The 12,643-nt window shown below is 36.9% G+C and overlaps 1 long non-coding RNA gene across 2 annotated transcripts; it reads right to left on the bottom strand.

Annotated features, from left to right (window-relative positions):
* Nucleotides 1–4,304: 4,304 nt before the first annotated feature.
* LOC116216585 lies at nt 4,305–10,163 on the bottom strand. Of its 2 annotated transcripts, none has more exons than XR_004159673.1 (4): nt 10,089–10,163; nt 8,006–8,068; nt 7,302–7,393; nt 4,305–4,703 (listed from the first exon to the last, which is right to left on the bottom strand). It is a non-coding gene; the product is annotated as an uncharacterized LOC116216585 (long non-coding RNA). The 2 variants fall into 2 exon arrangements; XR_004159674.1 differs by lacking the exon at nt 4,305–4,703 and adding an exon at nt 4,762–6,628.
* Between the last annotated feature and the right edge of the window lie 2,480 nt (nt 10,164–12,643).

The following is a 12,643-nucleotide window of genomic DNA, read 5'->3' as shown; positions in this document are numbered from 1 at the left end:
TAGTTTTCTAAAGGAACCCATGCCTTCTGGAGAACATCCTTGCAGCCACAGGAAATCTAAAAAAATAAAATGAAGATTCTGAGCAAGACAGGTATTCTTACCAACAGAGCAGTCCTTGCCATGTTGTTACCTGCAAAGTGGGAGAGCACTGATTTAAGGAAGCACAACGTGTTACTGAGCACCTGTTTATTCCACATAGGTTAATCTGCTCAGGTTCATCTTTAAATAATCAGGGACATCACGTTTGTTTAGCTAGTGCTATAGTTTGTAGCAGCTGAAATAACAATTCACTTAAGAAAATAATAAAAGAAAGAAAAAAAAAAGAATGATAGAATGATTTGCATGATTACTTTGTAGTGAACATTAGGCTTCTGCCCTCTGGAAAGCGTTAGTTTCTTTTTTGTTCAGGCATGATTGAATTTAAAATGCAAACCGAATTCCAGTCTCAATTTTTAGGTATTCTGGGCCATGTTCTATGCTGGTCCCAGAGGGATGGAGAGGAGAAGCACACCTTTGAAGTGTTTGCTTCCTAACAGCCAGCTGAGATTACCCAAGTTCGCCCACCTCCTACTACATAGTTTATTTGGATGTCAGTTGAGACGGTCATGACCCTAACAGCCATTTCAGAAGGATACCAGAATGGCCAGCTGCTCTTGCCTGTTTCAGCTTAATCTCTTTCCTTCAGGAAGGCTAGGGGTAAATTTTGGGAAAGGCATCTGGCTTCTTCTTTTCAAGCACTTCCTTTCAAAGGTTTCAAACCACTGTTCCTGCTGATGTTGCAGTCTTTTTATAGTACAACAGACACTGAAAGGAACCAAAAATAGTGGATTTTGTGTTTTTCCACAATAGTGCAAACAGCTGAGCCAAAGTAAAGTACTATTATTTGCAGATAAAGTGAAACTTGTAATTTAACCAAGCTTACGCACCTCTAATATACTTCTTTTTTTTTTTAATTATTTTTCCAATATACTTTCAGTTAAATATTAATCTGGTGGAAAAGGTAACTTGTCCCGTAAAATGAAGCATAAAAAGGAATGCTATCATCAACTGTGAGTGAGTAAAACTAAAGTTTGTGCCAGGGAGTTTAATAGCAGTAGAGTGGTCACAGAAGCTTGGTGTTTAAAAATTAATTTCTAGTTTGAAGCTGTTACTGGCAGTGCCAAGAGCATACAAAGTACATTTTTTCATCACTAGAGCTACTTTCAGAGAAGAAAATTCAGGAGAAAGACAACGAAGTATGTCCAGTTTCTAAAATAGATCTGGGAAATATTTAAAATCTCCAGGCTGTGAAAAATAGTTTTCCACAAAAGAAGAGCTAAAGGGCAAATTAGAGAAATACCTCATCTCCACATTTTACAAGGCTATAAACTTGTCTGCTTCACAACGGATGATCTCCAATTAATTTGATAAAAAGCTGGTCAGATGTACTTCAGGTTTCTCTAAAATAGATATTTAGGGAACATCTTCTGCTATCTCTGTTCCTTTTTGAAAGGAAAATATGTTTATCAGACCATTGACTTAAACCAGAAACAGATATTACACCACTTCTCATGCTGCAAATGGAAAAACATTTGCAAATTCAGTAACTGAGCTGTAAATATATTCCTGCAGCTACTCACAAGCATAGCAGAAAGACTTTATTGTACCCAGAGATGTCACCATGTGCACCAATATCAGTTTGTACTTTCATCTGTGAACTGAAAATTCCTGAACCAGTCTGAGCACTCCTGACCAGCCGTCCTAATACCTTAAGAGGTGCTGAGAATGTTTTATCTAGACAAACACTATTACCTGTTCTTCTTCCAGCACTTCAGTGAATGGAAGTGATGATCTAAAGTGAGAGGAGTGCACACTGCAGGAGCACAGAAAGCAGGCAAGCTCCCAAACATGAAAGCCTGTTCTAAAGATCTGCTTTTGATGGTTAATAACGTTTCTTCAGCATCAGGAGTGGACAAAGAATTTTTGTCTTTTGGAGCAAGTGAGGTGATTATTCATAGAAAATAAGTTCCATTATGAATTCGGTTCAGTAAACAAAGACTTATTTCTGTGAAAGTGCTTTCTGTTTAGAGCTACTTGATAAATAGCCAAAATCCTCAGAAACATTTTGTGGACTCAGATTTTTGTCACTTTCTATTCAGGGCACATCAATGGTCATCTAATACTTAGAGTTTGACTTGGTTCCCTGATTGGCTGGTTGAAATCCTGCAAAATGGAAAAATACGAAGACTGAATAATCTTTTTTATTGCAGAAATAGTTATTTGCATGCAAATACATGCCTCCTTATGTACAACAGCTATACCCCAAGCATCCTTGGAAACAATAACACATTCACATGAATATTTGTAAATAGCAAGTAAATGGGGACAGGAATACATTCATAGAAGACAGATGTTCAGAATTTAAATTAATGCTTTCCAACATCTAGACAAATGGGTTTTCATGGACCTGGTTTTCCACTGTGTGTACTTCTGTTGGTCATTGACACTTGTGTGAAGCACAAACAAAGTAGGAGTCGCACACAGGAGACAAGGCTTAGCCAGGCTCATGTAGTTGCACTTCTTACACATCCACTTTTCTAAGTAAAAGCTGGAAAAGAGCCATGCTCCAGATGACTGGCTGCAGGAAAAAATGTTTCACATAGCTCTATGGCGTAGTTTGAGATGCTAGTAAAGAGCTTAATCGTAAAGCTGAAGCAAAAGATCAATTATACTGATAGTGATATTGATAATGGGCTTTTAGCCTAGCAGCTGGCAGCATAACAAGATCCAGTGGCTGGCAGCTGAAGTCAAACAAATTCAGTCTTTCCATTGGGTATACTATTTTAACTGTGAGGGGAAGTAACTAGAAGAGGTGATGTTTGTCTCTGTTGGCAATCTAAAAATCAAGGCTGCTTATTTCCTAAAGCATGTGCTTTATTGAAGGTGGAAAGTTGTGGGTGACCTATAGCCTGTGCTCTGAAAAGCAGGAACTGAAAGATCACAGTGTGAATGTAGCTGATCACTTATTCAGAAACTTGTTTAAATTAACAACACTGTTTCTGTCAGCCACTAACTACCATGACTACTGAGGTCGTAACGCCCCTGGAATTGTGACAGGATAGCCTCGAGAGAAAGCAAGGCTTTTAAAGGAGATGTGATTTTTCTGAAAAGGTTAAATGAAAAAGGGAAATAAGAGTAAGAAGATAAGATTGGGGTCACAGTGGTGATTCTACGAGTTGAAAGGAATACAAGTTTCTAAGGTCCAAGCTAGGAACAGTTATTCTGGGTTTAACTTATTAGGTTATTCATTTACATAGTTTGAAAGAAAAAATGAGATCAACATCTGGAACAGAGGGGATTTTACCCGGTATCTGAAGAACAGAAAAAAGCATTAGCCCCAGGCTAGATTTCCCCTAGTGTGCATGACTTTAAATGAGCACCCTAGAAAAAACAAAATCTGTTCCTGATGGATCTCATGTTAGGTATGTCACAAATAAATAGAACAAGACTGTTTTCTATTCACTGGTTAGAAAATAGCATCTTTGTCTCAGTTTTAGCAGAATGACTTTACCAGAAAGGACAAAGCAGGACAAAGAGAAGTGCCAATTTTATTCTACTCTGACTGCATCAAGGTTTAGTACACATACTGAGGAGAGTGCAGATACTTATTAAAGATGCTGACACTGGAATAAAAAAGTAATTACAGTATTGTGCCTCCCTTTATAACAAACAACTCTACTTTTCTATCTTAGAGGTGACTCAAAACCTCAAATTAGAATTCTCAGAGTTTCCCACATAGGCAAACACTGCAGGATTTGAACAAGTGGATATGCTTCCTGCTTATATTGCTTACTGCTAACTATAATTACAGTATTTATGAATTTAAACCTTAATGACAACAAACACAGTAGCTCTATTTTTCTTGTAATAAAGATGTCACTTTCAGTTTTTCCATAAGCATTACATTAAAAGTGAGGTAAATATTTAGAGACCTTTAGAGGGAAAGATCTTTTTTCACCTTGTAACTCAGGTACAGGGGTGATTGGAAAGGCTTTCAGGCAAGACATGGAAACTTCAATGCAAATTGTTAAATATTTGTTATATCTTTCTCTACTCATAAAAAAAAAAAATCAATGAAATTGCTAGCAGATATTTTCCCTGTCTCAAGATCTGGATGAGCTTTCTGGTGATGAAATCTATGAACTGGTAATCGACTTCCATCTCTGGTGTAAAGAAGAATCCATAATAAAGGATGGCTTTAGAGTCCAATATGGCTTTCTTTCTTTTCTTTTTTTCTTTTCTTTTTTTTTTGACAGAGAGAGACAGCACTGTTTTACTAACCTCCCACAACTTTATGAACGTGTAAATAAGTACATGGATAGAAAGGATTGAGTGCATATAAGTATTCAAATTTTCAGAAACAGCTGAGGAGATTCCACACTAAAAGCTTTGACAATGATAAACATTCCATACTCTGAAAGTAGGAGAAGTCATTTTATGAGTTAAAAGCTGGCTAAAGGATAGCAACAAAAGGGTTTGGACATGATAGTTAGAGAGAAGAGCCAGAAGTGAGGTGATGACTTCAGGTACTCTTGCTCTCTTAAATAGCATCTCTTCTGCCACAGGAGGCAAGCTAGGATACTGTTCTCACCTCACAGGCTGGTGACCTGCACAGCTGTCCTACAGATCATTACCTCTTTCCAGTACTTTGATGTCGTATGTACCTTACAGAACAAAAAAGTATTTAGTGTAAAACTTAAATTATATGAAATGTTGCAACAAATTAAGGACATATCAGAGTCACCAGAGAAGTCCCTGTCCAAGTGTAGGTAAGTGTAAGTTGTGAGGTTACATGACCTGGCAAAGAGCATTGCACGTTTGTGGTAGTTCTACTTACCTTGCTTTGTATACCCCTTATTACTCTGTGACATCATTCATAATATCTGCTATTTTAAGTTGGTTTGGCTTTTACTTTTCTGCTATCTGTGTGAGAAGAATACTCATTTTCTCTTTGCTTTATTTTGTTCTGGTTTTTAAGCATCATCTCTTATCCACCAGTAACAGTTCAGTAAGGCCTATTACATTTTGACAGTTTGAAACATGAAGCTGTGAAGATAAGGTGCAGCTACAGTGAAAGAGCCATTTTCTAGCAAGAGAACAGCAATATATTCAAATAGAGAAAGGGGAAATACAGTCTACTCCCCGCTAATCCACCCTATACTCCCCCAGCTTTTCTCTCTAGCATTTGCTTCTGTGACTGTTATCTGCTGTCTAATGAATTTATTCTTTCTTTTCCCTGTCATATTTCACACTGCTGTAGGTCCTGCTCAGCATGTATGAATCTCAGGAACAGCCCCATATGCAGCACTAACCTCAATGTGGGACGATTTAATGAGGCACCAGTCGAGGTGGTCCTCACAGGGTATTGGGAGGCACAGATTCCATATATTTTGGCTAGTTCTACACGTTGCTGAAAGCATCACTTGACAAGATATATTTCCAATTTGTCTGAGATTATTACTCCAAGGACAGTACAAGTTCACACATTTAACACTATTCATAAAATATCTCACGTCTTTCTATCTTGTAAGCTTCCCTTATCTCTCGTGCTGCAGGGTTATTTAGTTAGTTCTTTGGGGGAGGGAGTGGTTGTTTTGGGTTTATTATTATTATTGTTATTATTTTTAGTAACTGTTATCATGGAATGGAATTTTAAGAAGTTCTGCAAACATTGTCATGTCTTCTTTTGGGGGAATATCTCTGCTCTTTCTTTTCTTGATTCCTTGCTCCATGGTTGCCCAGGCAGCATGGGCAGCTGTGGTCAGCCACCTGCCAGGAAAGGGGAGAGGGTGCAACCCTTACAGCCCTGCAATGAGGTTCCCTTCTGCAGGAAACAGAGGAACTTTTGCTATCTAAGAGCAGCAATTCCAGGATTACAGCTGCAGACTGCAGCCTATGGTGTGTGAAGGATGTCTGCTCAACAATGCCATTACCCTGGTTAATATGTTCATGGGTTCTAGAAGGAATACTTCAGCTGAAACGTCTTCCATTTGGAATGTCCTTTTCCAGTTTAAAGTAAAATCTGATTATTCAAGGTCTGAAACTGACATTCTATAACACTAAGTAGGATCATATTCTAATCCTAAAAGCTTCCAGAAATAAAATCTTTGCACATAGTATGTGAGAAATAGAAAATAGGATTATTCTAGAATGTTTTCGTTGCAAGACTTTTATAAAAAGTTAGAAAGAAATAAAGGTATACTGCTTATAAATATAATTTTCCTGCAATTTCTTACTAGTTTTATAATTCCTAATCTTTGTTTTGTATTTTGATAGAATACTTTGCTTTGTCATGACTATTAACCTATCAAAACTTTCTCAAAGTATTTTAATTAAAATGGGAGTATTTACAGTTGTTATATCGTATTAATATTCCAGTAGGCATAAAATTTTCACTAACATTGAATAATTAAGAAGGAATACATTATTGATCAGATAGAAACAGTTTCCTACAATATAAAATACTGTTATGCTTTGTGTTTTTAATATCCGATATTGAAATCTCAAGTTGATAATGTCAAATTACTTTCAAGCATGTAGACTAAGCAAATTTCAAATGGGCATCATCTGCTGTTGTAGAGGACATCATCTAATGGGAGAAATATGAAAACAAACATCATAATACTGGTTTACCTTACTGCAAAATTAAGTGTTCACTGGAGGGAGTGAAGTCAAATTTTCTATTTCCTATAAGTACTAAGTATGTAGTTTTCTGTATTATCTCACAATTTCCTTCAGAGGATAATATTTTATCAGGTCATTTACTATGTATAAATGTTAATTATGATTGTTGCTGTGAAATTCTTCAAATAATATAAAGAAAAAAAAACAGAAATGTATATTATGGATGAACAGTTATTATGAAAAGGAGATAGTAGTCTGAAATGAGAGTACACTGAGACATTTCACCTGAAAATAGTCTGTTGATGTAGAATTTCACAGTCTGAATTTTTTGTGCAGTCTCTTGGTTTCTCTTCATAAATGTTTAAAGGACAGACTTTGAAATTGCTCTTATGCAGAAACTTTTAGTTCTACTTTTCATTTTTGACCACTTTCTTAAAAAGATATCTTACACAACATCAAGGAAATCTAATGTAATGGTGACATGCAGCCTATGTTTCAACTTTCTTTCCCCAGGAAATTAAGCTCCTGTATTATCACCTTTTCCTTCCCCTCTCCTCTTCATACATTTTTGATCTTGTTGTGCAGGTGTGACTCTCTCTAACAGAGGAGTCCCAAAGGCTTTATTCAAACCCACATACCTATGTGCAGCCTAGCTGCCCACAGCAGGGTGAGATCCAGATGAACAGCAACCTTTTCCCTGAGGGGTGAAGAAAAGACATTTTCTTCTGTCCTGAAAGGGAAGAAAATTTCAAGTGAGTACTCTGCAGAAGGAGAGGCTGCATACTGACCTTAGCATTACTTGTGCTATTTGAAGAACCGTTATTTCAGCACCCATGAGCTCTGGTCTGACAGGAGAGTCCCCCCAGCCAGGTCTGAAAAGTGGAATCAAGAAAGATCTGATGAGAGGGATCAGTAATGTTGCGAGATGAGGCAAGCAACATGAGCAGTATCCAGAAACACGAACAGAAGAAATCAAAGGGAAGATTAAGTGTTTGGTGGGCACAGAGAGAGTTAGCAATATCGTGACAGGGATTTGTGAAGAACATTCAGACATAAAGAGGTGAGAAGTTGGAGTCTACTGGTACTTGATTGTTAAATTCTTGGAACTGTTACCATTGAATCAATTGTTGAAATTGGTTATTGTTGAATAATGGAGTTGTTGTTTATTTTCTAGTTACTTGCTTAAGAGTTCCTCTTTGAAGTGTTTACAAGTTAGCACTTGTATCTGATTGTTGGAGAAGGGGATTGGATGTGAATGGCTGTGTAGACCCACTTCCAGCACATAAAATACAGAGTATGAGAAACTGTGACATTTAGACCTAAACAATAGTAGTCATCTTACTTCTCCCACAGGACCAATCAAATCACCTCACTTGAAGGCAGTCCACAATTAAGCATTGTAAACCTAGAAAAATAAAGAAAAAAAAAAAACTTACTTTCTGAAGTATATTGGCTGCTTTACTTCCACAAGCCTGCTGAAGAACTGCAAGAACAGGGAATGGCAGCATTTATATTCCTACTGACAGAGCCATGCTTTATTACCCAATTATCATATGCCATAGGCCATGCTCTAGAATGTGATCCTCTCCTAAATCACCCTTTGCTGCACAACTAACAGCAAAAAGTCATCAGTTACTAATGCAAATCTACTAAGTTTCAGTGTGTAGAAAAGAAGATAATAGTTGGGATGTGCTGAATCAATTCATCAAGCACAGGCACCTACAGAACAATCACTCATGTAACACAAAATATTCTCAAATGGAAAAAAAGAAGTCCTTACCTTGTGAAGCTTATACAAACAGTTGTTTCTATATTTTCCCTTTACAGTTTGCAATGTTCTGCAACACTGTTGTTTTTACAGCTTATTTAATAGTGAACAGTTTTATATTTACAAATCTTCAAAGGCAGATTCCCAAGTCCCTGACATATAAACATGCCACTTCTCAAATGCAATGAACTCTCGTGTATTTGGAAAATATCCAGATAAATTCTCCACAATAACTGCAGTAGGAAGGATTACAGGGAATTTTTTTTTTTTTTTCTTCAGAGAAACAAGAGAAAAACTTGAGCTCTATGCTTATAACCCTAGGACATAATGGTCCACATTACGTTATCCTAGTAGCTCTCCCAGATAAAAACTGTTTTTGCCTTCCCTTTCTCCTATTCCATTTAATACAAAGGTACTTATTTAAAATGTCAAAGAAGATACAAAATGTGTAAACCATGATGACTGTTTTTTACCACTTACTTATTGTATCATTCATTATTTCAGTTTAATTAAAAAGTATAGTGTTCATCAGCTTGGAAAACATTTGACTGCTGCTATGCTTCCACAATTTTTGTTTGGCACATAAAGTTGTCAATTCTGATTACTATATTTTTCCATACTATGTGGGCTTTTTTCATCTACAAGCCAAAATATCACGTATGACTGCTAATTTGATTTGGAAATTGGCAGGTAATAATTTCCTCTAACTATCACTAGTTTTCCTTCGTAATTTTCCTCTAACAATGCAGTTCCTAGCAAGTATCTATTAAAAAAGGGGTGGTACTGAAGAGTAAATATCAGTGCAGCAAGCAAGCAGCAGGCTCAGAGATTTGTCATAGAGTAAGTATGGGCAATGGAAAGATTTATTTATCTATTTTTAAGAGTACCCACCATGCATACACAAACACATACACAATTTGTGTGCATTTGTATATAGATTTGAATATAAAATAGATACGTATTTTTGAAAGCTTCTTGAAAATTCAGGTAGAAATCCTAGCTCTACTATATGTACAAGTGACAAGGAATTGTATGCAAGAGATAATGTAAGTGACAAAAAAAAAAAGTAGTCACGGTAGTATATTACAGGCAGTTTTTCTCTTGGAGCAGAGATTAAAACCTTGAGATGCGTAAGGGCAATCTGCAGCACACAGGGAGAGCCAGGATGCATCTATTCTCGTCATTCAGTGAGCACTTCAACAGCATGGGTTATAGATCATGCAGACTATCAACTCTGCAGATCACATTACTGCTCCTGCTCCTATGGGACTTTTCATGCAAAAGCAAAAAAAAATCAAGAGGTAAAGGGATGCCCAGGTCTCCCTCTAGCAAGGAAATGTGATAAAACTAGAAGACGGTGGCCACAGCTTGGCTGAAGAAATGAAGATCCTTGCCATATTCATCAAAGCCTTGAACACACAAAAAAGGAATTTGCATTGACCTACACTATGAAAAAATTCCTCCCTGGTAGCCAAACTGGAAACATCTGGTCATCTGGAACACTGATGCTCCCTGTATGATAGCAGCACAAAGGTACCCCAATTCAGGTCAACAAACTAAAAGCACATGCACAACACCACTCAAAACCCTTAGCAGCAGCCATTCTTTTCTTAAACAGTCTGGCTGTAAGAGTGGTGATACCAATCATTTTACTTACCAGTCATTTTCAACAGGAAAGTGGAGAATCTGAACAGCTCTTTATACTGGATGGAGGAAGTCAAACCTTCCACCTAAAAGTAAATGATCAACAATAGTAACAAACGCACAGAGGTAATTAATTATAATTAAACACAGAAATAACTATGTGTTAGAAAGATTTTTAGAGGCCTGTCCTTTTAAGACAGTGGACTTCCTGTGCTTTGAATACCACAAACATTTACATCTCACCTTGCACTGAAAAACTGAACAGTTTTCATTAAGTAAGTTGGCAGAGCTATTACATTCTGGCAGAGCTTACTCTTTCTCTCCTGTTAACAACAGAATTCTATTTACAATTTTAATCTTTGCTAAGATTACATCGTGATTTGGCAGGTACAGAGAAAATGTTTTTCTCCTGCCGCAACTACATGCAATGAAACAGTTTGGGTCAGTATGTCTTGAAGTTCTATTTGTCTTTTTTTTTCTAAAATTAGTTGACCAGTCATGAAGTTCTCTTTTGGACACCAAGTACTTAGAAAAAGGTGGAAATAAATCTTTATGAATCTACAAGGAAATTTTGCACTTGATTTACCATATCATTATCAATTAGTGAATCTATAGAAGTCATGTCTCTTTTCGTATTTCTGTATCCTTTATTGCTATTGTACCAATAAGTACAACAAACTTCATAAGCAAGAAAGTAGGTGTAAATATAGCACCAATCAAACCAAACTCAATGACTTCTGTAGAAAAAAATGGTGCAATTTCTTAAACACACCTGGGAATATTAATTTTCACTATACAAAAATATAATTTCATTCTAATCCTTATAGCTATTTCAAAACATACAGAAAGTTAAGGCTATACTGTTATAGAAATGGGAACATTTGAGATAGATTGGGTTACATAGTGTAAAATTGACTGCAGAGAAAATCCCAAAGATTTTTGCAGCAAGTGAGCCCTGGTGCAGGCGTGAGGCAGAATCATGAAAATGTTTCTAATAAGGCATTTGCAGGTGCTGAAACACTATTACTAAGCTAGCAACTGCTTTGAGGAGTCAGATGTGAAAAATTCATTTTTCATAGCAGAGGAGCCACCACTGAAACACTGTTAGAAGGGTTTTATATGTGAGCAGGCTTCAGTTTCTCCAGAAATCTTTTGCACATCACAAAACCTGAAAGACTCCTCATTAGGATTCATTTGTAGATAAATGAACATGCTTTGCATGAAATCTAAATAGGAACCCAGAGAAAAGCTGCTTTTAAAGACTCTGAAAGTGATTTCACAGACAATGCAATGCAGCACATTCCAAATAATTTATTTAAATCTTTTATCGTAGTTCACCTTCTTTTCTAATTATGAATTGGAAACACTAATTTTGACCGAGTGTTGTGCTGAACCTGTAAGCTATTCAATATAAAATTATCATAAAACAATAGAATACCAAGTATAGCCCTGGTCCAATGAGAACAGGATAACCTTAGGTTTTGCTAAAGGACTTCTCAGCATTTAATTTCTCAAAAACCAGCTGACGCTCAGCCAGGCTGGTAGCAAGAATTTTTAGCATTCAGCTAAATTCAATTAGGGAAAAAATAAGTCTTCAAATAGAGAAGAAACCATTGAGGAAGCATGTGTGAGGAAGCACAGCAGTCCTGTCAGCTTCCTCAGACATTCTATCCAACAGGTTAAGAAAAAATAAAGGTGGGAAATAATAAAAACATTCCTAAATTAAGCCTTTAAGATAGCCAATATAAAGATAACTTATGATTTTTCATTTCAGAACTCAGCATTAGTCAGAAATACACTTAATCCATCCTAGAAAGGACATTCTTACTTGTGGTAGGAATTCAGCCTAAATTGGTGAAGTCAGCCTGCCAAAGGTTTTGAGTGTTAGTGAAAAGATGTTGGCAATGGGAGGGCAGCTGCAAGAGGCTAGGGCTGTCCAGTGCTGGACACAGCCAGCTCACAAGGGGGCTGGGTGAAGCCTTGGAGACAAAATGGTGATGCCTTGGGAAAACGTATGAAGGATGCTCCAAAAGTAATGCTTCCTTCTTTATTACTTTGGCCTACAAGTCAGAGGTGGATAGTGGTGCCATGACAGTAGTAACTGAGCCTTCCCATAAATGTTCCATTACATTTTATTGCCGTGTGACAGCACACAGCAGAGGGGCACTCTGACAAAATGGCGTCTGATATGGAAGTGTGTATGAGGCAAACATGTGGAACTGGATTTCCTTATGAAGAAAAAATTGTACCCAGTGACATTCATGGTTGCTTGCTGAATGTTTATGGAGAACAACCAGTGGATGTGAGCATACTGAGTAGTATGCTTCAGCAGTGGTGAGAGCAACAGTGGGTTACCTCCACAGGTGCCAATTTGTGTGAATGTGGCATATGAATTCTCGTTCATTGCTGGCAAAAATACATAGCTAATGGTAGGAATCTGTTGAAAAAGTGTTCTGTAGCAGAGAATTTGATCTATCAAATAATGTTATGGTGTTTTTTGGACCTGTTGTAGTTTCAATGGAAATAGGAGGCATTACTTTTGGAGCAACGATTATTTTTAAAAGAGAA

Source organism: Meleagris gallopavo, chromosome 4, assembly GCF_000146605.3.
Source record: "Meleagris gallopavo isolate NT-WF06-2002-E0010 breed Aviagen turkey brand Nicholas breeding stock chromosome 4, Turkey_5.1, whole genome shotgun sequence".
NCBI lineage: Eukaryota > Metazoa > Chordata > Aves > Galliformes > Phasianidae > Meleagris > Meleagris gallopavo.
This window is presented reverse-complemented; position numbering and strand designations above follow the sequence as displayed.